Source organism: Tamandua tetradactyla, chromosome 4, assembly GCF_023851605.1.
Source record: "Tamandua tetradactyla isolate mTamTet1 chromosome 4, mTamTet1.pri, whole genome shotgun sequence".
Taxonomy (NCBI): Eukaryota; Metazoa; Chordata; class Mammalia; order Pilosa; family Myrmecophagidae; genus Tamandua; species Tamandua tetradactyla.
Window position 1 is genome coordinate 6,206,447 of NC_135330.1, and position 24,772 is coordinate 6,231,218.

General features: G+C 49.5%; 3 non-coding genes across 3 annotated transcripts; 2 read left to right on the forward strand and 1 right to left on the reverse strand.

Annotated features, from left to right (window-relative positions):
* The first annotated feature begins 5,224 nt into the window (after positions 1 to 5,224).
* Positions 5,225 to 5,295, forward strand: TRNAG-CCC (transfer RNA glycine (anticodon CCC)). The gene has a single exon. It is a non-coding gene; the product is annotated as a tRNA-Gly (tRNA).
* Positions 5,296 to 15,082: 9,787 nt separating this feature from the next.
* On the reverse strand, positions 15,083 to 15,153 carry TRNAG-CCC (transfer RNA glycine (anticodon CCC)). Its single transcript has one exon. It is a non-coding gene; the product is annotated as a tRNA-Gly (tRNA).
* Positions 15,154 to 21,148: 5,995 nt separating this feature from the next.
* TRNAN-GUU (transfer RNA asparagine (anticodon GUU)) lies at positions 21,149 to 21,222 on the forward strand. Its single transcript has one exon. It is a non-coding gene; the product is annotated as a tRNA-Asn (tRNA).
* Positions 21,223 to 24,772: the final 3,550 nt, after the last annotated feature.

Below are 24,772 nucleotides of genomic sequence, written 5' to 3' on the forward strand. Positions count from 1 at the left end.
TCTTTTGCTTTCTGATTCGTTTTGATATAATGCTTGGAGCACAACCAGCAACAAGAAACACACAATTAGTGTCGTTAATCCCAGTATTTTTCTATTACACCATTTTATGCCTCGTCCTCTTTTGGGGCGTTGAAGGCCTTGCCACCGCCCTTCCTTCCAGGGAACCGTGTCAAACCGGGGAGGAAAAAGAGGACGCGGCATTTCCCCCTTTATTTTTTAAAATTTCTTTTTGCTGGACTCTCTCGATTTCCTTGATAGATGCCTTTATGGTTTTGATTGCTGTGGGAAAACAAAAAATAATAATTAATATTATAGTCACAGTAAGGCCGAGTTTACTACATTGGGCCATCCAATAATTGGGTTAAGATTTTGTAAGGAGGACCAAAGACTGTTTGCTAGGGTTTCATGTTCTGTTATATGTGCCTTACTTATGTCAGTTATTTGTTGTTGTAAAGCTAGAATATCTGGTGCTAGTTGAGTGTTATGCCATATTCCTTGTAAATGGGTTTTTACTTTTTCCCATGACTGCTCTGTTTCATTATAGGGCGCTGGGGTAATACATATCCATTTATAATTAACATGACACCGGGTGGTAAGTTGGGTTTTTAGATTTTGAATCTGGTTTCCTAAATAAATAACTGTATCTTCTAAGGCGTCTACTCTAGTCTCTAAGTTTCTATCTAATTTTTCTTGTAGGGTTAAAGCTAAAGAAATATTATGAGTTAGAGTATTTACATGATGAGCGGTTTGTTGATTTTGAATGAGGGCTGTAGTTGATATAGCTAAAGAAGCAATAATGCTAATTAGAGCGGTAATTCCTAAAATTAACGTAGCTACAAAACGCTTAGGTCTCATTAAGTTGTTCAGCCTTTCCATAACTTGATAGCCAACATCATCAAACCATGGTTCATTTAACTTAACAGGTAATAAGACATAAGAAGGTTGATGCACAATAAGAAAAGTAGTATAATTTTTTGGCAAGCCAGAATTAATACAATTAGTAAGGAGACAGTTAGTGCACGTGATATGATAGGCATTATTCATTTGTGTGATATTAAACATGTGAGTCTTTCCTACTAGAATAGCATGAGGTGCATTTACACATGCACGAATGCCGTAAGGAACAGGGGTTGAACTAGATGGGCGATATAACAACACCATATTAGTAGCAGCAAGCAGACGAAATAAGTTATTATATAAACCAGTTCGATTATGGGATGAAGCACTACTTTGATAAATGGGGGTCACTAATCCTGGGGTGAACCACCGTGTAAGGGGTTCCCCATCTGTAGGTAGACTCTTGTTATAAGTATATTTGTCTGTATTATTTATAATATATGCAGTATAATTATAATTAGGTGAGGAGACTGAAAAATCATAAATAGTAAGGTTACTTTTTACAGGGTGATATATGTTTGCTTTATGCAAAAAGCCACACTCAAGCCATCGGGGATAGCCTGTAGAGTGAATATTTTTCCAATAGATGTCCTTTTTAGGATATTTTTCTGTACAAGACTCAATCAAAGAGTTAAAATTTGAGGAAAGGTTTACATAACTTTCATTGTAGGTATGGTACCCAAGAGAAATCATGTTGAGCCCCCAGATGCTTCTTTTAGTTCCTTTATGACTTGGGGAATCAGTATAATATGACCGATAATTGATAGGCAAACAGCCAGGAGGAGGAGTCCCGGTTATTACAAAGCATAGAGGGGCTTCATCAGCATATCCGGTAAAATTAACATTATCAGTACTTTTAAAAGGAATGAGTGAACTAGGGAGTCCTCCCATAAGATTGGTATTATTAGTAAAGACTTTTAAGTTTTTATCCCCCCACACAGTGGGGTGGAAAAGTGGTGGGTTAGGTATATAAGCCCAATATGATTTATTTACAGAAGAACCAGATACCTGACAGGAAAGAAGTGCAATTATAGCCAGAAACAGTTGAATAGGAGTAGGAGTTTTTCCGGTTATTAGGACTACCCTTTCTGCGTCAGTAGTAAGCTTTTCTATCTGCCCCCAAGTGGGCAGACTAGCTTGTCTGGTAGATTGAGCCTGCGGGGTAGAAGAGAGAGATAAATTTTCCATTCCAGGCACAAGATTTTCATCCATATTCTTCTGGGGGTAAGATGACGGGTTCTTCCACTGCAGAGGAAGAGGGGCTCTCCTCTTGTTCCCTCTCCGGGATGGGCGCCGATATGGGCCGAATGAGCCTATCGGGAATCCAGACTGGGGTTTCTGCATCCTGTGGGAAAATACAAGCATATCCTCGTCCGGAGGTTAGTAACACATCAGGACCTTTCCATTGTCCAGTTAGCACATCCTTCCATTTTACTAAAATTTGAGGCTGTATAACTTTATTCCAATGTCTACTCATTGGAGTCTCACTTTTTTCATTTGCATTTAAGTGATTAATGACAAAAAGACTGTGATTAATGATGTGATGAGGCGATAAGTACTTACTTTCACTATCTTGCAGTTTAGTAATTTGGTGCTTTAATGTTTGGTGGGCTCTTTCCACCACCGCTTGACCTTGGGGATTATAGGGTATTCCAGTAGTATGTTTGACATGAAACTGATGACAAAATTGTTTCAAGCCTTTTGAGACATATGCAGGGGCATTGTCTGTTTTTATATGTTGAGGTTTTCCCATATAAGCCATAGATTGTATAACATGTTGTTTTACATCTTTTAAAGCCTCTCCTGTTCGTGCGGAGGCAAACAGAACATGTGAGTAAGTATCAATAGTAACATGTACAAAAGCTAACTTTCCAAATTCTTTAATATGAGTTACATCCATTTGCCATAAAGCATTGGGTTTTAAACCCTTAGGGTTTACTCCAGTATGCACTGTGGCAGGTGAGTTATACAAATAGGACACTGTTTAATGATTTGTCTAGCCTGTTCCCGAGTGATTTTAAATTGTAACCTTAATGCTGTAGCATTTTGATGATGCAGTTTATGTGCATCTTGAGCTTGACTAACAGGAGTTTGTACTGGAAAGGCAACATAGTTAGTAAGTTGGTCAGCTTTAGCATTACCTTCTGCTAATGGTCCTGGCAAATTACTATGACTTCTGATATGTGCTACAAAAAAGGGAAACTGTCTCTGGTGGATGAGTTGCTGTAATGTTAAAAGATAGTGACTAACAGTAGAATTTTCAGAAATATAAGCTGTCTCAATAACAGGAAATAAATTTGCCACATAAAGAGAGTCTGTGTATAAATTAAAGGCCTGAGGGAACAAATTAAAGACTTCTATCACTGCCAATAATTCAACCTTTTGGGCTGATTTTTCTTTTGTCTGTATTTGTTTTTGAAGTTTTTTGGAATATATAGCAGCCGTCCCTTTAGCAGACCCGTCAGTGAAAATTAATTCTACTGGGGGGGATAGGGGTTGAGCACAACACCTTTGTGGAAATATAACGGGGTGTTTTTGTATAAATTGCAGTATAGGATCTGAGGGAAAATGATGTTTAATTTCCCCTGTAAATTCAGTTAAATTTATTATCCACAAGCTTGCGGCTTTAAACGTGGCCTAGGTTTCTTTTTCTTTTTTATTTCAGGTGCTGAAGCACTGAAGAAGGAACTGACATTGTTATGTTCATATTGAGCCGCTATTCTTTCCAATTCATCTACTTCAAAAGGATTAAGTTTATCCTCTCTTTCTGACTCTGCTTCACTTTCACTTTCTGAGGAGCTAGAATGGTCTTTCTGTATATTATAAGCAGGAGGCCTCTCTATACTGGTATAACTGCCTGTTTTAGTCATAGCTGTAACTAATGGTTGCTCTTCTTCAGTTGCCACTTCCCTGGCCATGCAAATAGCCTCATGTGTGGGGTCAAAACTATCTTTAAGGACATTCCATAGGGCAAAAGCATCAATAGGGACTCCATCTGGCCCATTTCTAGTATAATATTCTTTCATCTGTTTTCCTACTTTTTGCCAAGTATCTAAGTTAACAGTCCCTTCTTCTGGGAACCAGGGAGAAACATTTTGCACAAAAGAAAAAAATTCTCTAAGCTGTCTGCTGGTAACATTTATACCTCTTTTTTTCAACATATGCTTTGTTATATCTACAAACAAGGAGCGTTCCTTAGACTCCGTATGTCCCATGATTACTCGCTCTATCCGTACTTCCCAAGTACCTGACCGTAGCCAGAGGCCTGCAGTGCCTTATAGCGAGAGCCTTATACCCTCCCGTAAAAGAGAAAGCTTACCTTCAAGTCCCTGTTCGGGCGCCACTTGCCGCGGTCCAGCCGCAGCAGAGGGAACAGGCTTGAAGGTGTGGAGGGTCGTCGGCGCGAGAAGAACACCAAGAGACAGCTTAGAGAATTTTCCTCTGAGAAGAGTTGCTTAGATTTATTTTTGCTTAACTGATTTTATACCCTTATTCTTGGCAAGGAAACAGGTATCACAGAATCATGGTTGTGTCATGGCTTACGTTTTAGGTAAAGTTACAGGTTCAGAGAAGCAAAGCGAAAGTACACGTTTTGATTTTCTTAGGAACACTTACACAAGATTTTAATAGCAGCAAGATATTGGCTTAAACCACAGACATTGTGTTTGCAGTTTTCTGAGTTTAGACTTTCTTTTCCTATTATTCTACAGGTGAGGCAATATGTCAAGACCTATTTTAGTCTGGTTAAAGGTTAGCTTGTTTTGATTAAAAGGTTACATTGTTTACTTAGATTTTTTATTGTTTTATAGCAATGGACCGGTGCCGTGGTGGGGAGTAAATTTCTAGGATGGCTCAATGCAGGGTTTTTTAATTGTAAGTGTTTACTTTCTATGGGGTACTTTTCTGTGACTTGTTCTAAAAGCACTTCTGCCTGCTGTATCTGCAGTATGACTTGTTTAATGGGGGCGTCCCAACCTAATTTTTTCTAAACAGTCATTAACAAGGTTTTGCAATTTGTACAATTTGTATCATTTTTTCCAATTCTTTTGCTTTCTGATTCGTTTTGATATAATGCTTGGAGCACAACCAGCAACAAGAAACACACAATTAGTGTCGTTAATCCCAGTATTTTTCTATTACACCATTTTATGCCTCGTCCTCTTTTGGGGCGTTGAAGGCCTTGCCACCGCCCTTCCTTCCAGGGAACCGTGTCAAACCGGGGAGGAAAAAGAGGACGCGGCAATTTGGAATGGTTTACTGGCCTGGTACCAATTCTTTCTGAACATTATCGGTGAAGGAAGGAATCTGCAGAGAAGGGCCAGCATCTGCATTGGTGGTTCAGTGGGAGAATTCTCGCCTCCCATGTGAGAGACCCGGGTTCGATTCCCGGCCAGTGCATGTACCCTTCTGCCCAGCCTGGTGCTTTCCTTATGGGGGTGCAGTGCCCGTGTCCTCCGCAGCATCAGCAAGTGCCACAGCACAGCCCGCTTGTCATTTTCACTTTCTCCCTGCCAGGAGCACCAGACACGGGAAACACAGCAAAAAGCAAACTCAAGCCTGCACAATTCACTGGATGGACTCTACTTACTCCCTTTATCTTCTCCTTTGTTTGATTTCGACTTTGGAAGCTGCTGCGTTCAAAATGAAATCTAGTACTACGTGCTTTGCTGGTCGCACTCTTTTGGCGACAATAAAACAAGTGTCTTTTGAATGGGAGACTTGAATCATGATAGGTAGGCCTCCGTTTCTAATATTCACCTGGAAAGCTGTGTGTTCTTCTGTAAGGACTGGTTTAGCTGCATCTTCTGCTCTTTGTGAGCTACTTTCATTTGACTGTTTCAGAATATCTTCTAATTTCCATTACCATCTCTGCTTTCATACAAGGATCCATAGGCGTGGTTGTAAAATTACAAATACACAGGATTACCTTCTTGCGTTTTTGTAACTGAATTTTAGATGCTGGTTGAGCCTTCTCAAATGTCTCACGAGGAACATATTCTCTGGGCAGTCTCTGGTCTTGCCGCTGACATGTGCTTACCAAGCGCCTTAGTGTAAATGTTTAAAAGATGCGCATCAAGCTCAAAAATACAGGCAACCAACTCTTGTTTTCTATATAGTTTTACAATCATTCTCAAAGACCAGCGCTGCAGGATGACACTTCAACAACTTCAGATATTTCCTTCTGGATATTCTAAAGCACTAGACACTAAAATGAAATATCATTACAATGTCATAGTCACAGTGGGTGCTAAATCCTAATTTGTCAGTTACCCCTTCTCCCTCTCACTTCATCTTCCTCTCAAGCTTCAGCAAAAAAGAAACTTACTAAAAGAAAGGGTTATAGAGACTTAGACAGAGTCTAGAGGCCCTCCCTAGGATTTTCAGGAATACTGCTGTGGGGCTTGGCATGACATGGTAGTTTGCAGTATCTGGCTGAAGCTTGCATAAGATTAACCTCTGGAATGACCACTCAACCCTGTTTGAAATCTGTCAGGCACTGAAAATGGATTTGGGTCCATTTCTTTTCCTCCTTTGGTTCAAGAAGGCATTCTCCATCTCACGGTGCCAGGGCCAGGCTCATCACTGGGAATCATGTCCCACATTGCCAGGGAGGTTGTGTCCCTGGGGAAGTCAGTCCCGTGTAGCAGAATGAGCAGTGAGTTTATTCGCAGTGTGGGCTGAAAGAGAGAGACCTCATCTGAGCAACAGAAGACACTCTCCAGGGGTGACTCTCAGACATAATGTCAAGCAGGCCTAGCTTTGCCTGCCTTCTGACGCAGAATTAGTCTCCTAGGGAAGCCTCAAGATCAAAGGCTTGTCCTATCTTTTGACTTGTTGAAGCTGGCCGAATGCAGCATACCATAAGGGGATTGGTTTTCATAAAGGTGATTAAGTTGCAAGTTATAATTCCAATGCTGTGAAAATATCCAAATTAAGGCACCAAAAAAGGATACCATCTGGATGAAAGGCTGCCGGCATCTGGGACAGCTGTGTCGGCTGGGCAGGCATGTGGCTGACGTCTGCTGTCCTTTCCTCCTGCCTTGCCATTACAAATGGCTCTCTCAGCTTCTGTCTCCAGTGCTTTTCACTAAGCATCTGTGATATCTTACTTAGCTTCTCCTCCGGGGCAGGCTCTGGGTTTCGTCTCTCAGCTTAGAATCTCTAAACATCTGTGACTTGGTTTTCATCTCTCTGCCCTCTGTCGTCTCTTCATTATGACTTTTTGAGAGACAGGGATTGGAGATATGCAATGTTGCCTCTCTTGCTGTGAGGACGGTCTAGGTGGAGGCTAAAGTAATAAACTTGATCTCAACAAGGGACTCGACCATCTGTTTGACCTCACACACCCTTGGCTCTATCTGGCCACTGCTCAGCACCCAGGACGCACACCATCTCTGGCCATCATGGTTAAATGACTTTCTCCATCAACCAGATCTGCTTGTTTCCCCACATCCCTCTTTCAGCCACAAACATGCATTTCCCACTCACAACTCCTCATTTACCAGCCAAATGCCCCATAGGTTCTCTGAATTACCAACGCTAAAGCCCAACGCCCCAGTGAGTCCCCTGTCGGCTGCATACTCGACTCTCCCTCAGCGCTCTATGGCCAGATCCGAGCACAGCATCTCCCAAAGAGTAGGGCCCTGTCCCGAGTGTCTCAATCAGTGAACAAAACAGCACCCTCCCCTATTCCAACCCCTGCCCCGTTAGTTCCTTTACCCTCACCACCTCCTTCCAGTTACTAAGTCCAGATCTCTCCATCCTCTTTGGAAAAACTCTCACCCCTGCTTGACTCGTTCTGACTGACTGGATTTGTCCACTACTTCAGTCACACCTGTGTGTTTAGGTGGCACCGTAGCCAGGACTAACGTCTTAGGGCACGTGGCTGTTTGAAAATACCCAGCACCCGCCAGGACGGAGGCAGGACCCTGGCGCCTCTGCTGAGTTCCCTTGAGGACCGGCCCGAAGCAGTGGTGCCCCCCTGGCGGAGGAGCCGGGAAGGGCCCCGCAGGCTGCACCAGCGCCCGTTTCCCCACAGCGTCTCAGACTCTACTGGGAGGGCAGTTTCATTTTACCCTTTTTAAACTCCTGAACCTCCTTTTCTTGGCCATTTGAAACCTCCTGCTCCACAGGTCACGGAGGGCCAGTTTCAACAAAGATGAAACACCACGGATTTCCGCAAAAGCCAGTGTCCGGGGAGGGGCTGATCCGAGGGGAGGGAGAGTCCCCAGGTGCGAACTCAACGGGTTTTGTCTTCGGGCCGACTCTGGGCGGGAAATTAAACAAAAGCTTGGGGCAGAGTGTGCGGTTTTCCTCCTTCAGGGGGTCCTCTCCTGCGCAGTGGTGCGTGCTCCCCACACCCGCAGCCCAGGGCCCCCGCTGCGGAGAGGCCGGGCCGCCCGGGCCCCGACACCTGCCGGGCCCCGACACCTGCCGGGCCCACCTGGAGACGCGGCGGCTGCACCACGGCGCTTCCCCCGCGGGGGGCCCAGCTCAGGACCCAGGACGTCCCGGGAGCTCCGATCAGACCTTCCCCAGGCGCGCGCTTTCCCTCTCCCTCCCTCCCGGCTCTGCTCCCGCCTCCCCCGGCCCCCAGAGAGCGGGGTTCACGGCTTGCCCTGCGGCCACCCCCTGCAGGGGCCCCGGGGAGGGTGAAGCCCGGCGTGGGCCTCCGCTGCAGGCTGGACGAAAGGGCGCTGGAGTCCCCACCAGGCCGGAGGAGCCGTGCCCAGAGCTCTCAGACGCGGCCCAGGGCCGGGGTCCAGCCACCAATCCCTCCTTGTGAGGGGCAGTGGCCGAGCCACCCCGCCAGGGCGGCCCCCACGCACCGCCCGGGACTCGGGGGTGACACCCTAAGGTCTGAGCATGCCGGGGCCAGTGAGGCTGTCCCCCGCCTCGGTCAGCCGCGCCCTTTGCTCACCTACCGAGGTCAGAAAGCGGAGGGACGCGCTGACCCGCACGGAGGCTTCTCCGACAAGAGCCTCCGGAGTGTCCCTGGCGCGGTGAAGCGTCGCCTCTGCAGCGCGGGCTGCCGTCTGGAGAAGGCGGGGGGACCCAGCTCCGGGAGGGGCCGGGTGGGGCGGCGGCGCCCCGGGGCAGGCAAGGGGCGCCCCAGAGGATGGAGAAGGAGAGGCAGCACCTCCGTCCTCTCCCACCGTCTCTCGTCGAGCTGGAAGCCGGGACGTCGCGGCCCGACCAGGGCCAGATGCAGAAGAAGCTCCGAAACGACTCCCAGGACACCGGGTGGAGACGGGGCCGGACGCGGGGCGCGCCTCCGGGCACAGGTCCTGCCCCACCCGCACTTCGCCCCCGGGCGGCAGAGGCTTTGCAGGGCCGGGAGGACCTGCCCGAGCCGCCGTACCCGCAGTGGGGACCCGAGCCCGTCATCTCCGCGGGGCGGGGCTGTGCCGCCCTCGGCGCTTTTCTTTAGTTCTGTCCTGAAATCAGCCTCTTTCCGGAGTGTCCTCTAGGTCCCCTAGGTGAGGCTGGTTCAGCTCAGCCAGTGTCCTCGCCACTCGTTTTGAACCTCACGTTGTCATTTACGTCCAGCCTGCAGAGAAACTGGCTGCCACCTTTTCCGCTTCCAGGAGCCCGGAGGGGCCGGTGCGCCGCCACTGCGCACAAATGTGGGTAGATTTAGTCACCAACCCTTGCTACTTCTGGCTCCTCTCGGTCCCACCAGCCGGTGGTGACTTCCTGGGTCAGCATGAGCTCCGGAGACGCTTAGCGATGAGGGGACAGGGAGGTGAGGCCAGCCACCCCTTAGGTCCAGTCCAGGAAGAATAGATCAAAGGGAAGGGAAGGAAATCCCTGAGGCTTCCAGACCGAAATGGCCAAGAAGTGGACTTCCCAGCGAGCCGAGTCCTCCTGTGGTGGTGAAGGTGAGTTGAGAGCCCACCTGCTCTTCGCCCAAGTGCAGAGAGCAGACCACCTGGGCCCGCGCAGCAGGGAGTGTGCAGCCCCCAGTCTTCTACGATGGAGAGCACTTGAGCATCCACTTCCAGCAGCAGCTCTGCGGTTCCCAAGGACGCAATTATGCTTAACTGAAGAAAGGATCCAGGGTAAGGAAATGGGAAAACTGCTGTAGTTCAAAAAGCCAGTTCCTGCCACCATCACAACCACTTCCCCCTTAATTTTAATTGCATTTTCCAGGTCACTGCCCCAGATTTGCAACATTTCCTTTCTAAATGCACTGTTTCTGGAACGTACCATGAGTCTGGGGGTTTACTGATGAACATTGGAAGTATTATAGTCATTTTATGCATTCCAGAAACCTGCATGATAAACACAAGCTCACCTGCACCACTTCCCCCAAGATGGGAAAGAGAAACTAGACACAGATGAAAAGCGTTAAGCACAGGCTTTAAATCTGCTCTTTCCAGTCAAGTTCACCTTCCCTGGATATGCCCATCCAGGGTGTTCTCTTTCTGACATCCACTCCCAGAGCCTGCCATCAGTTTTCCAGCTCCAGGCTTTGCTTCTCCCTCTGTATCCTATTCTGACACCCACGTGCTTTCATAAGCAGAAAACGTCAACCATTCCTCTATCTCCAGTTTGCACCAAAGGCCACCGTCTTTCCTAGAAAGAAGACAAAATAGAAATATCGTCACAAGACGTTGTACATTTCATGGTCGTAAATAACTAAAGGAAACTTTTCCTAAAATCAAAGCCCTGCCTGAAAAGTGACTTTCTTCAGTTAGTTTGTTTCTTGTTTCATAGGCCCACTCTCACTCAGTGGCCAGCGTTAGCAGACCTTGATCAAGCCTGCACACAGTGCACTCGTCTCCCGTGAGGTGACAACCCAGTGTGTGTGGTCACAAGGCGGTGCCCAGTACATGTGCACACCCGTGTCCACTCAGACAGGAGACTTTGACAGCACAGTGCTATGTCTCTGTGACGGTTGTTCAGGACTGTAGGTATTTCAGAAGGTACTGGGCTGCGTGTGCGACAAGTGGAGGACTATCCTATAATATTTTAGGACTCTGCAAGCTTAACAAGACAATGTGTTCTCCTCACACAACAGGATAGGTACATTCTGAAGTGAGCTGAGGGATGGGAAATGAAGCCACGTGGTGAGCGTATCTGAAAACGAAAAGAAGGGTGCTAGGTGAGGCGCCCTAGGAGGTTGGTCCCTGGGCCCTGAACAGCTGCCTTCAGGATATAGGGCCTCACTCCTGCTAAACCAGCCATCAGTTAGGGTGTCCCAAGCAAGCTCTGTGCAGCCAAGCTGGCACCAAACATATAGGAGCGTAGAGACCGGAAATCGATGCTGTTCACGCCTGGTTTCGAACCGGCGACCTCTCGCATGTGAGACGAACATGATGACCACTACACTACGGAAACCTTGCCCCACATGGTTCCATGCAGTCCATCCCTCCCAAGCCTCCTCCTGCGCTTTCCAACTACTATGGTTTGCAATACACCAAAGGCAACTGCGTTTTGAAGTCGGACACCTGCAGCGCAGTGGTGGAACAGGCCCCGGAAGGCACCGCGCAGTCCTAGGGCACCGCACCCCGCGGCCCCCGATGGGCCCCGGCTGAGGGCTGTACGCCGACCTCCCGCGAGGACGCTGAGCCCCGCCCGCCGGGTGCAGTCTCGGCTCTGCTGGTTCCGGAACTGAGCGCGCTGGGACAGGAGTGGCCGTGACAGGCTCTCCAGCGCCCGGAGCTGCAGGAGGCGGCGGGTCAAGCTGGGCCGTGTCACCGACGCTGCTCCCGTCCCGGGGCTGCGGACCCTCCCGGCTCGGTGGCACGTCTCACGGCACCGGCGGGCAGGGTCTTGGCTCTTGGCATACGATCCACTCTTCGCGTCCACTCGGGAACGGCCGTCTCTCCCCTGCGCGGGCGACGGGCCAGGCCTCGGCGCTTTCCTGCCACCCTGTCTTCTGGACGTCTCCGCGCTGTCCTCCTTGACAGAGGAGCTGCTACTGCGCCTGCCGCTGTCGCCTGTTCTCGCCACTCGACTGAAGTCCAGGGCTTCCCTCAGCCTTCCGGTTTTAGCAGGTACCGAGGCATTTGACTGATGCAAAATCTCGACCCTCCAAGCCAGGCCCACACCCCTGGGCGGCCTCTACTGAGCTGCTCCGAAGACGAGCCAGGCAGGAGGCCGCGCCCCAACCGCGGAGTATCAGGGCGGCCACCCGGCGGAGGAGGCAGGGCAGCCCACGCAGATCTCACCGTCGCGCCAACCATCCCTCACCTGCCTGAGGTTCTGTTCTAAGGGCTGTTTGATTGCGCCTTTATCGTCCTTGCACCTTCTCTTTGGCTGCCTTTTCAAATGTTCTTGCTCAGCAGGTCATGAGTGCGAGTTTTAACAGAGACGTCGGGGCGGTTTTCGGAGAAAGGTCGGGACTGGAGAGGGTGACGCGTTCTCCTCGCAGCAAAAGGCCAACGCGCAGAACGGGTTTCCGTGTGCTGAAAGGACTGAACACACTCACTCTCTCCCCCCCACACACACTCTCTCTCTCTCCCCCCCCCCCCACTCTCTCTGTCTCTCTCCCCCCACCTCTCTCATTCTCCCTTTAGGGTCCCCATTGGATGTGGAATTAAAAAAAATTGGGGTCGGGCGGGCCGCGGTGGCTCAGCGGGCAAGAGTGCTTGCCTGCCGTGCCGGAGGACCCCGGTTCGATTCCCGGCCCCAGCCCATGTAAAAAACAAACAAACAAACAAAATATAATAAAACAAGAAAATGTTTAAAAATGTTTCCCTTTCTTCCTTCCTTCCTTCTCTGTCTTTCCTTCCTTTAAAAAAAAAAAAAAAAAAAATTGGGGTCGACTGTGCCACGTTTCTTTCCCTACGATCAATCCCCTGGTGCAGGGGGTGCCGAGCTCCTGGCACAGCCGCCGTCCCGGGCCCGCCGTGGGGAGGAGGCGGCGGCGCTCACCGGGCAGCGGGCGCGGGGCTCCCCGGGGCCTGCTCGGCTCAGCTGGGGACGCGGGCGCGCTGGACGGCGTCGTCTCCCCGGAGCCCGGAGGCCCCGGTCGAGTGAGGGAGGGCAGGGCGCTGGAGGTCCTTCCTCCAGAGCACCACGGGGCGGGTCGCCGTCCCCTGCAGGAGCGGGAGCCCCGCCAGCCCCCGGGGAGCCGCCCACTCTCCGCGCGCGCCCGCGTCCCCGCGCCACCTGCCCCTGGCCGGGTGCCGGCGACCCCGGGCCCGCCCCGCCCGCCGCCTCTCTGCAGACTGGGGGGAAATGCTGGGGACACCGCCCCGGCGCGAGGGGCCGCCAGGGGGGCTCGGCCACGGTCCGGGCCGCGACGACAGGCGGGGAAGCGCCGTTCTCCGGGCGGTGCGGAGGGAAGGCGCGGTGCGTCGGCGCTGCCGAGGCTCAAACCCCGAATTCCGGGCACGGCGAGGCTCGCGAGTTAAATTCTCCCCCCGCCTTTGTCAGGGGAGTCATTCGTTCCATTCAGAGATGGAGAGATGGAAGGGCTTTGCGGACCACTGTCTACACATCCGAAACGAAAAACCACGAATTTCTGCCCAACCGGGATCCCCGGCATGAGGACAGCACCGGCGCCCAGGGCTCCCCGGGGCCTGAGGGAGCGCAGGGAGAAGGGCGGCACGTCACGCGGGTGGAAACGTCGGGCTGTTTCCCGGGAGCCCTGATCCCACCCGCGCTCGGGGGCTGAGCGGGGAGTGTGGGAAGCGCCTGAGGGAGAAGCGGCCTGAAGGTGCGGGAAGCGGAGCCGCGACTCCGGCGCCGGGGGAGGGAAGGCCCGCAGGCCAGCACCCGCGGGTCTGTCGTCACACACGGGGGTCAGGGGGAGCGCACGGCCACCCCTGCGCGACAGAAATTGTGCAGTAGAGTTTCCGCAGGAGGGAAATCCCAGGGTCAGCAGCTGCCGAGGTGCAACGCACCAGCCAGGCCTGGGAGAACCGCCTTCCCCATCCGGGAGGACTGCCCCCACCCCGGGAAGTCTGCCGCCCACTCTTTCTTTAAGCCAACTCTACAAAAACTCTCACTGCTCACCCCAGTACATGGGACCTGACTTCCCAGGGGCACAAGCCTCCCTGGCAATGTGGGACATGATTTCCAGGGTTGAGCCTGGCCCTGGCACCCTGGAATGGAGAATGCCTGCTTCAGCAAGAGGAGGAAAAGAAATGAACCCAATGAAGTATCAGTGCCTAAGGGATTTCAGATACAGTGGAGTCAGGCTTCAGCCAGAGATTGCAAACCACCACAGTATGCCAAGCCCCAAACAACAGTATTCCTGAAAATCCTAGGGAGTGCCTCTAGACTCTGTTTGAGTCTCTATCAACCTTCCTTTTAGTAGTTTACTTTTTGCTGAAGCTTGAGAGGAAGATGAAGTGAGAGGGAGAAGGGGTAACTGACAAATTAGGATGTAACACCCACTGAGACTATGACATTGTATTGATATTTCATTTTAGTGTCTAGTGCTTTAGAACATCTGAAATGTTGAAGTGTCATCCTGCAGCACTGGTCTTTGAAAATCATTGTAAAACTATATAGAAAATAAGAGTTGGTTGCCTGTGTTTTTGAGTTGATGCACATCTTTTAAACATTTACACTAAGGTGCTTGTTAAACACATGTCAGCGGCAAGACCAGAGACTGCCTAGAGAATATGTTCCTCGTGGGACACTTCAAGAGGCTCAACCAGCATCTAGAATTCAGTTACAAAAATGTAAGTAGGTCATACCGCGTATGTGTAATTTTACAACCACGCCTATGGATCCTTGTATGAAAGCAGCGATGGTAATGGAAATTAGAAAATATTCTGAACTCAATCAAATGAAAGTAGCTCACAAAGAGCAGAAGCTGCAGCTAAACCAGTCCTTACAGAAGAACACACAGCTTTCCAGGTGAATATTAGAAACGGAGGCCTACCTATCATGATTCAAGTCTCCCATTCAAAAGACACTTGTTTTATTGTTGCCAAAAGAGTGCGACCAGCCAAGCAGATAGTATAGAAGTTCAATCTGAAAACAGCAGCTTTCGAAAGTGGAACTCAAGGAGACAAAGGAGAAGATAAGGAAGCAAGTACAGTTCATCCAGTGAGTTGTGCAGGCTTGAGTTTGCTTTTTGCTGTGCTTCCTGTGTCCGGTGCTCCTGGCAGGGAGAAAGTGAAAATGACAAGCGGCCCGTGCTGTGGCACTTGCTGATGCTGCGGAGGACACGGGCACTGCACCCCCATAAGGAAAGCACCAGGCCGGGCAGAATGGTACGTGCACTGGCCGGGAATCGAACCCGGGTCTCTCGCATGGGAGGCGAGAATTCTCCCACTGAACCACCAATGCAGATGCTGGCTCTGACCTGCAGGTGCCTTCCTTCACCGATAATGTGCAGAAAGAATTGCTACCAGGCCGGTAAAACATTCCAAATCAAGTTTGCTGAGTGCTGTCCTACAAGGGAAAGCTGAAGGAAGAAAGACACAGAAAGGAAAGTCCTGCAAAGGAAACTACCATCAGGCAACTCTAAAGTGTTGACATTCAAATGAAACGATCAAAATACCTGTTTCCGTTGCACAAACTACTAGTCTGCAAAAGGCTCTTTCTCTCTGCCTAACAGACTTCTAGACAAAAACATCAGCTATTCATCTAGGTTCCTTGCTTATGGCCCCAGACCTTCATCTGTCGCCCCTCATAGTGTTGCTCAGTGGCTGTGAGGAAGCACCTGCCTTGCTAGGTTTGCTAGGTAAAACTCTAATCCGGGTAAGAAATGACAAGCAGAAGCAGAATTAGAAGAAAAAGGCCAGAATCAAAATAGCGACAATGGAGAAGCACATTTCGATCAACTGGAATTAGTCTCTGTCGCTGTTCTTTTGGTACCAAAGTAATGACTCGGTCTTGTCACCATGATGCTAATATTGGACCTCTGCTTTTGGAGGTGCTGAGGGCACCTGGATGGATGTGTGATGCGTCATCACTCGAATCATGTTCTTTAAGCTTAAGCTGCAATCAATGTTTAATTGTTTCAGGGAACACGACTGCCTAAATTGGACTAACTGGTGTGTTGAGCTTTAGAATTTGTGACCCTGAGATGTGTATTAGCCATAGGCTTTGATGCTTCAGGTACATAAGGAGGAAAGGGTTTTCAAGAAATAGTGATTGTGGAAATCTTAACATGCTGGTCCTTTGATGGAATTGAAACAGAGAGAGCGTCCTCTCCCCAGTTTTCTTTGGGGAAATGAAAGGAAAGAAAGGAACTTGGAGATCACTCCCACACGTTGGGATTCAAGCCATGTTGACTTTTAAAAATAAATGCAATTTTATTGAGATATATTTGCACACCACAAGTCGATCTAATGTATAAAATCAATGATTGATCCTCTTCAACTGTCCAACAAGGACGTATTGTCCTCCAGGCAGTCTCTAATCTTGCAACTGACAAGCGCTTAGCAACGGCCTTGGGTGTAAATGTTCAGAAGCTAGGCTTCAGCTCCAAAATAAAATAATTTTATACTGAGAAAGAAGGCTAAATTAAAAAAAAAAAAAAAAGTGAGCGGGCCACGCTGGCTATGCAGGCGCAGTTCTCGCCTGCCATGCCGGAGACCCAGGTTCGGTTCCCTTTGCCTGCCCATGTAAAAAAAAAGGAAAAAAAAATTCATCCCTTTCCTTTGACAAGTGTACCTTAATTGTCACCTAGAGGACAAGGTTAAATTTAGAGTCCCGGGCTGCCTGCATGCCAGGCCAGAGAAAGGAAGCGTGTGAGAAGCCCCCACCCAGCTGCCCGCAGGCCTGCTCCGACGTGGGGTGCAGCGCGCACGCGAACCCCTACCCACGCACACCTCGCCGCGCAGGGTTCCCAGGCGCGGACGTAGCAGGGTCGGCAGCTGCCGAGGCGCCACGGGCCAGCCTGGCCCCGGGAGAGCCGATCCCCGCCCAGGGCGCCCCCCGGGGAAGTCTGCGCGCGCACGTCGCCGGCCCAGCGCGCCCCTCCCCGCGCCTGTCCCCGCCTGTCCCCGCCCCCCGTCCCCCGCCGTCCTCCCGACCCGCTCTCCGCAGAGGCGCCCGAGGTCCCCGCGCCCCGCATGGCCGCCTCCTCGGGGCTCGGCCTCCCCGCCCTGGTCCGGCTCCCCTCCAGGGCCACGGCGGACACGACGTTCCCCTCCACTCCTCCGGGGAGGACGGCGCGGGAGAGAGAAGACGTGCGCGGGCCTCGGCGGGGTCTCCCGAGCTGCGGACTGGGCCGTCCATGATCTGGTGCGGGTTTGGGGAGGCGGCACCCACCGTCCTGCTCACCGTGTGGGGGTCACGCCTCCACCTGCCCTGCTCGGGGCGCTGACGACACTTCTCCGTTTCCGCGAAGCTCCCCGGCTGCCTGCCCGGAGCCCGCCCGGCTCTCTCCCTGCACACCGTCTCCACGCAGCCCTCCAGGATTTCCGGCCGCCGCTCGCTGCCCTCCCTCCCCCCACGGGCCTCGCCCCCGGCCTCCTCCCCCGTCGCCCAGTGAGCAGGTCACCAGCACGCGGAGCCGAGGGGCCGGCGCTGAGCCCTCATTTCCAAGGAGGCGCCATCGTCAGGAAGTGGCCGCGGCCTGGTTGTTTCGAGCTCAGTCCCGACTGGGTCTCCGATGCAGCCGGACAGGGATTTGCATCTTTGCATGGCCGCCTAGACCCGGACACTCTGGGCAGTGGCTCCGGAAAGCCTCGGCCGCTGGAGCACAACAGTGACTGGTGAGGACGCGAGGGCGGCCTCGTGCTTCCTGGGAAGTGCGCACAGGGTCTTTCCTTCCTCGGCGCTCTGCATGGTGGCGGTGGCCCATGTCATTTGGCACTTGGTGCACAGTATAGTTCAGGTTGAAAAAGTAAGGTGCTGGGTGAGGAGAGCCGCCAGCGAGGACTTCCCTGACCGGGAATCGAACCGGGGCCGCGGCGGTGAAAGCGCCGAATCCTAGCCACTAGACCACCAGGGACACGGCCAGGTGACACCCGTGTGGCTCCTGGTGTCTGTACCCACCGCCCTGTGACCTGGGAATCCCGGGTCACCTATCTCCGGTGTCGGGTCTCCTCCTGGAATCTTCCCGAAGGCGGGGCCCCTGCTTTCCCTGCACGGACATCCCGCACACCACGCACCGAGCGTTCTGCAGCCAGTGTCCTGCCCGGGCGGCCCGCCAGTCCCCACAGCCATGGAGCTGGGGCGGTCTCCCGGCTGAGCTCAGAGGTGACCCGCAGATGGGCTCTGTCAGGCAGCTGCTGGGAGAGAAGGGTTGGGGACCCAGGCCTGGGGGGCAGGTGAGGGGAGGAGACTGGAGGGGAGAAGTAGAGAACGGGACGGAATACAGAGACCTCCACACGTCCAACATCGAAAAGGACTCTGATGGATGCAGAAGCAGAGACGGTCTGCATGGGGGACTCCTTCCAGCAAGGCCTCGGGGCCTGCACTGAACTCCTGAGCTTCTCTTACAACCTGCTGCGCCTGCGGTTCTCCCAGCTTAGTGATGGAAACTCCAACACATGCTGCGTCCAAGAAACGTAGACGCTCAGACACGATGTCCAGTTAGTCAGCCATTCGTGTGTCCTCAGTGGTCACGTGTGGACGCGGATCCCCTCTGGGTTCCTCCCCCTGGGCACTGCTGAGGTTGGGTTCGGGCAGTTCCGTGGGGGGGGCTCGCCCGTGCACTGGGGGATGTTCGCCACGTCCCTGGTCTCGGCCAACCGACCGGTGTCACTAGAATGACCCAGCGCCACCCACAGGCCTGCTCAAGTCTTGACACTCAAACCGTTCTCCAGCCCATTCTCCCCTTTTCTGGGACTCGCACCTCTTTTAGTTCAGTCTAGAGGTACTTCAGGGGCCATTTTACTCCACCACCCCGTGCATCCCAGAGCAGCAGATGAGCCGTGCAAGGGGGAGAATGTGGTTAGATGGGGTCCCCTCCCCTCGGAACCCCTCACCAGCAGGTGCTGCCATCCCGGCCCCTCCCGATGCCACCGGAGGAGAGTTAGGTCCTGGGTCAGCCTCAGGGACCGGCTGGAGGTGACACCTGGCGGGGAGGGACATACAGGGAAACCCCCTGCCCACTGCAGTCCTGTCCACGAGGACCCTCAGAGGGTCCTGACGTGATGCGGAAACCGAGACTCCACTCCTGTATGGGGCGGCTGGAGGAGAGAGATGAAAAGGAAGAAAAGAAACCGCATGAGGTTGCCCGATGTAAAGTCACCACGAAGCCGACCTGCCTGGACCCGGGTCCTCCCGGGACTGATGAATTGAGTCGGGCACCAGGGCCCAGTTTGTCACAGCCCAGAGCACAGCCCGGCCACCAGTGAGCAGGCGACCCAGACTCCCCACCTGGTAGCACCGCACTTCCCCACACAGGATTCCTGTGCATTCCAAGCAGGCAAGTGAATAACTTTTGGTTTTCAACCGCCGTTAGTGGAAGAGAGGTTCGCATGTGAAGGAGATAGAAAAACCCTCAGAAAAAGAGCAGGTGTCTTTACCCTCTGGAAAAAAACAACACACTTCTTCATTTTAATTCCCACTTCCCAGGTAGTGTCTCACCTCCACCATCAGCGTGCACTTAGTTTATTTTTAATGCACACCTGGTGGAGACTAAGATGAAGCTGAGAAGTTCACAAAGAAGATTTCAAGTAGAGTAACCATTTTTAAAATTTAAATATACATTGCAAAAACAACCCAAACACATAAATGCGTTGTCACCTAAGCCATATTTATAAAGATGGTAGAATTATACATAAACAATAAAAATGTCATAAAATGCCTTTAAATATCTGCTACTTCCACTAAAATTTATCTCTGTCTTCAAAATCTGACAGCCAATGCCGGACCCTCTAATCAGAATACTGCATCTGCCTTTTCTTCCCCGGTTCGTATCTCAAGCTCTCTGGCGTCTTCCAGAAGAGTCAGCTCTCCTTCAGCCTGCAAACTGCAACGTCACATCCAACAACCAGCTAGTGAGTTAGGAACCCTGCATAGGACTCTATCTCCTTGAAAGAAAAAGAAATTGTAAATAACTCAAAGCTTTGTACATTCAGAGTTAGACATAAGCAAAGAAAATTGGTCCTGAAGTTAAAGGCCTGGAAAATTGGCTTTTTTTTTTTTTTTTTTACAGGAAGAATCCAGAGTCAGTGTTGAGTTTTGAAGGCAATTTGACTCCTCATTAGCTTTGCAGAGAACTGGAAATTCAGCTGTGGATGCAACTGACATGATCATGATTTAATTCTATGAAATGTTCTCATCGCAACAGACAAACCAGCACTTGTCCAAACACCACTTGGCCAAGTTGACACATGAACCTGACCAACACATCCCCACAGGGTTCCTAGAGGATCTTTGGCCACAGAGGGACAAACTGCACCCTTGGCACATGTCTCACTCTGAAATGAGAGGTATTATATGACAGCATACCTTGCTCTCTGTCACAATGCCACATCAGTTTCAAAATGTATCGAGGTGTATAAAACAGAAGAACAAAAATGGAAGGCTTGTACCAGCGGACATTAAGACTTAGAGAGACAAAGGCGTGTCCTGGAGGCATCAGGCCACACAAGTAGAGAAATGGACTGAGTTGAGAGACCTGAAACTGACCCACACAAATATGGTCAACTGCTTTTTAATCGAAGCAGGTCAATAATGGTGCCGAAACAACTGGGCATCGATATCGGGGGAATAAGCCATTATTTCTACCTCACACTAAGTACGAACGTTCACTTTAGGTACACCTGAGACCAAGAAACACACACATTAAAGCTGTAAAGAATCTTGAAACTATCTTTGTGGCTTCTCTTTGTGGTAGAAGGCAAGGTTTATTAAACAGGAAAAAGAAAGTATAAGTATAAAAGAAAGAAGTAATAAATTAGGCTCGTTAACATTATAAATACCTGCTAACAGAGGGCACCATTAAGCAAGTGAACCGGTAAGCCACACGCAGGGAGGAAATAGTCACAAAATACATCTGCCTACAAACCTTTATGGGGATGTACAGTGAGCTCCCCCAACCTGATAATAAAATCATCAAACCACCCAAGTCCTTTAAATGGGGAAACACAAGACTTTTGGCAGGTTTTCTAAAGTTTGGCATCTACCTGTCTTTCATAGCAGGTTCCTCACCTAGGCATATTTCCAAGAGAGATGAAAATAAATGCCCACCACACTGCTCAAGCAGTGAGTGTTCAAAGACGCTTTATAACAAGAGCCAAGACTGGATACGACCGAAATCTCCGTTTTGTGGTCAACGGCAGAGGCGCTCTCGTACGTTGTGCAATGGAGGCCTGGTCAGCAATGAAGGGGGACTGCCGGCTCATTCACGGTGGTTATCAAAGCTAGGGCCCGCCAGGTCTCTGTGGCGCAATCGGTTAGCGCATTCGGCTGTTAACCGAAAGGTTGGTGGTTCGACCCCACCCAGGGACGCTTGTTTTATTTTCGAAAATGGGGTGCTTGCCAAAGTGCTTCCCACCTTCACATCTTCTCCGGGAAACCTTGCTCCTCCCCATCCTCTGAATCTTCTGCACAGTAGGGCTGCCAGATAGAGTCACCTCGGTTAACTGCTGGTTTCTCAGAAGAACTCTGGGGCACTCCACTTCTGGGGTCTTGGAACTACCGTTTTTGTCCTTCACATTTTTTTGGTTTTAATATTTTTATTGAGTTATCTTCACACACACACACAGCGTCCATCCAAAGTATGCCATCAGCGGCTCACGCTGTCATCACATGGTTGTGTATTCATCACCATGATCATTTTCAGGACATTTACATCACTCCAGAAAAGGAAATAAAGAGAAAACACCGTACATCCCATATCTCTTAGCCCTCCCTCTCATTGACCACTAGTATTTCAATCGACCCAATTGGTTTTTACCCATTATCCCACCTAAGAGTTGCTTTATTTTCATTATTTTTTTACTCATGTGTCCCTAACTTGGATAAAAAGAGCACCAGACATGATGCTCCTTTTATCTACCTTGTCAAAAGATGAGTAGAACACATGGAATAAAAATAAATAATAGGGGGAACAAATGTTAAAATAAATTTAGTTTGAAATGCTAGTGATAAATGAAAGTGAGGGGTAAGGGGTATGGTATCTATAATCGTTTTTTTTTCTCTCTGTTATCGTTTTATTTCTTTTTCTGTTGTCTTTGTATTTCTTTTTCTTGAATTGATGCAAATGTTCTAAGAAATGATGAATATGCAACTATGTGATGATATTGAGAATTGCTGATTATATATGTAGAATGGAATGATATGTTAATGTTTTTGCTTGTTCTTAATTTTTTTAATTAATAAATAAATTTTTTTAAAGAGCACCAGACAAAAGGTTTTCACAATCGCACAGTCACATTGTAAAAGCTATATAGTTGAACAATCATCTTCAAGAATCAAGGCTACTTACTGGAACACAGCTCAACAGTTTCAGATACTTCCCCTAGCTACTCCACCATAAACTGAAAAGGCATATCTATTTAATATGTAAGAGTAACCTCCTGGATAACCTCTTGACTGTTTTGATTATCTCAGCCACTGAGACTTTATTTTGTCTCCATTTCTCTCCTCCCCCTTTTGGTCAAGAAGGTTTTCTCATTCCCATGATGCCATTTCCCAGCTCATCCCAGGAGTCCAGTCCCATGTTGCCAGGGAGATTTAACCCCCCATAGGGGTGGAGGGCAGTGAGTTCACCTGCCTAGTTGACTTAGAGAGAGAGGTCACATCTGAGCCACAAAAGAGGCTCCCTGGGGGGCGACTCTTAGGCATAATTATAAGTAGGCTTAGCTTCTCCTTTGCAGGAAGAAATTTCATAGGGCATCTCCAAGATCGAGATTCACGCTACTGAATTAGTTGTCCCCACTGTTTGCGAGAGCATCAGAAATTCCCCAGATGGGGAAGTTAATTTTCCTCTCTTCTCCCCAGTCACCCTGGGGGACTTGCAAATATTTTTTATTGTCTGCCTAAATTACTCTTGGATGTATCAGGGCATCACACCAACTTGCACAAACCAACAAGTTTTCACTCCTTATTCAAAATCGCGTGTACTTATTATGGTGTTTGAATCAGCTGATCATACAAGTTAAATTAGCTAATATGCTACCAATAATATAAATATTTGCACCAAATAAACATCTCTCCCTTGGGTCTCACACCCAAGTTGAAGTTTTAAAGTGTGGACGTATCATCTGTATTCTGATTTATCTTAGTTCTATCCAGATGATTCATATTTCCAGTTAAAGTCTGATCACTTTGTCAACTTTGTAACCAGTTGTTGATGGGGTAATTCCGCTGTTCATAGCTTCAGTGCTTTGAATCTGAGTCTCAGGTATTACATAAATAAGGAAATTTCAGGGAACACCAGGTTATATGCAAATGGCTCAGTATCTCAGAATTTAGAAAGAAGCCAATTCTTGAAAATGTGACCGCTGTAAGAGCTTATAGTCTAGGGCCCTTTACACGAGGCCCCAACCTGATAACCCATGCTGTCGACTTCAGTTCTCTGAGTTTGTATATGATAGTGAGTCCATATGAGGGAGACATGGTAATATTTGCCTTTTTTGTTTCTGTTATTTCATTCAACCTACTGTCCTCAAGGTTCATTCACCTAGTTGCATCCTCACAGCTTCATTCCTTCTTGCAGCTGCTCAGTAGTCAATTGTATCTACATGCTTTTTGACAAAGGAATCTCTATCCTATTTTGTTTGTACTGTCCTTCATTTGGCCCTTTACATATGGTTGTTTTTTTTTTAACTGGAAAATGGTTCTTTCATCTGCATAGTGACAGACAATCATGAAAAATGGAGTGGAAAGTACTAGGGGAGAATGACAGCACACAATTTGATAACTGTCAGCCATCTGTTTCATGCTATTAAAGAGAAAAAATGAAAACTTAGGACATCTGTGTGATATTAGTAAATTAACCCTCCTTGCTAATTAATCCCAGTCCACTTGAAATAAAATGGAATAATACACTGAGGCTTCCACTGTGTGCTAAGCACGACTGTTCCGTGGTGACAGGCATGAACTCAGGAGGCCGAGCGCCTGGGTTTGGCTCCCGCCTCGCCAGATGATAGAGTGAAGATTGGAAGGTCCTATAACCTCTCTGAACCCCATTTTCATGTAAAGAAATCAATATAATTATAACACCTATCTCACAGGACTGTTGTAAAGATTAAATGATTTAATAAAGGTAGACAATTGACACTGAGGCAGGAATACAATAAGTATTAAATAAATGTTAACCATTATTAGTAATGGTTTTCCTCACCTCATGAGGAAAAGGGCCCCATCCTTTTCCTTCTAATTTTATCACCCAGAAAGATCCCTTACCTTTAGCTGGTGAATGATAAATTTTTGTTGAATAAGCAAATGAGTAAGCATCCTTAAAACTCAATCACTTTCCTTATGTTCCATACATTTAAAAAAATGGTTTACAATATAAAATTCCAGTTATGAAGGGAGTAATATCAAGAGTTTAGTGAGTAGATTCAGATGTCTTCTTTTCTTGACCTAAACTCTGAATTTAAAATACATATATTTTAAATGTGAAACTTAGAATTAGAGGTTAATACTGACCCATTGCCCTATATTCTATTCTTCATAGATGGTGTCTCTGCTATCCCCAGAGTCCCATAAAAGTGTCCGTGCCTGTTTGAAAGGATTATATGCCTGAGAAAAGCCAGGTTTTCATCCTGATCCTCCTGTGGAGGCGGCCATTTCTTTACTCCCTGTCCAGCACTGTCGGTTGGAGGCTTGATTAGATTATCTCCCTGGAGATGTGACACCCCCTATTGTGGGGGCCCCCCCGGCAGGGCAGGCTCTGATCTCTGGGGAACTAGTGTCCTTGTTTGCCTGTCCGCCAGGCTCTGGAATATTGCTTCCTGGAACTGGGGAGTTTCCCGCAGCTCAGACACAGGGTTTTCCTGGTGGGTCCCCATATCCACAGGGTCTTCCCTACGGAAAGAGGCTGCTGCCAGCT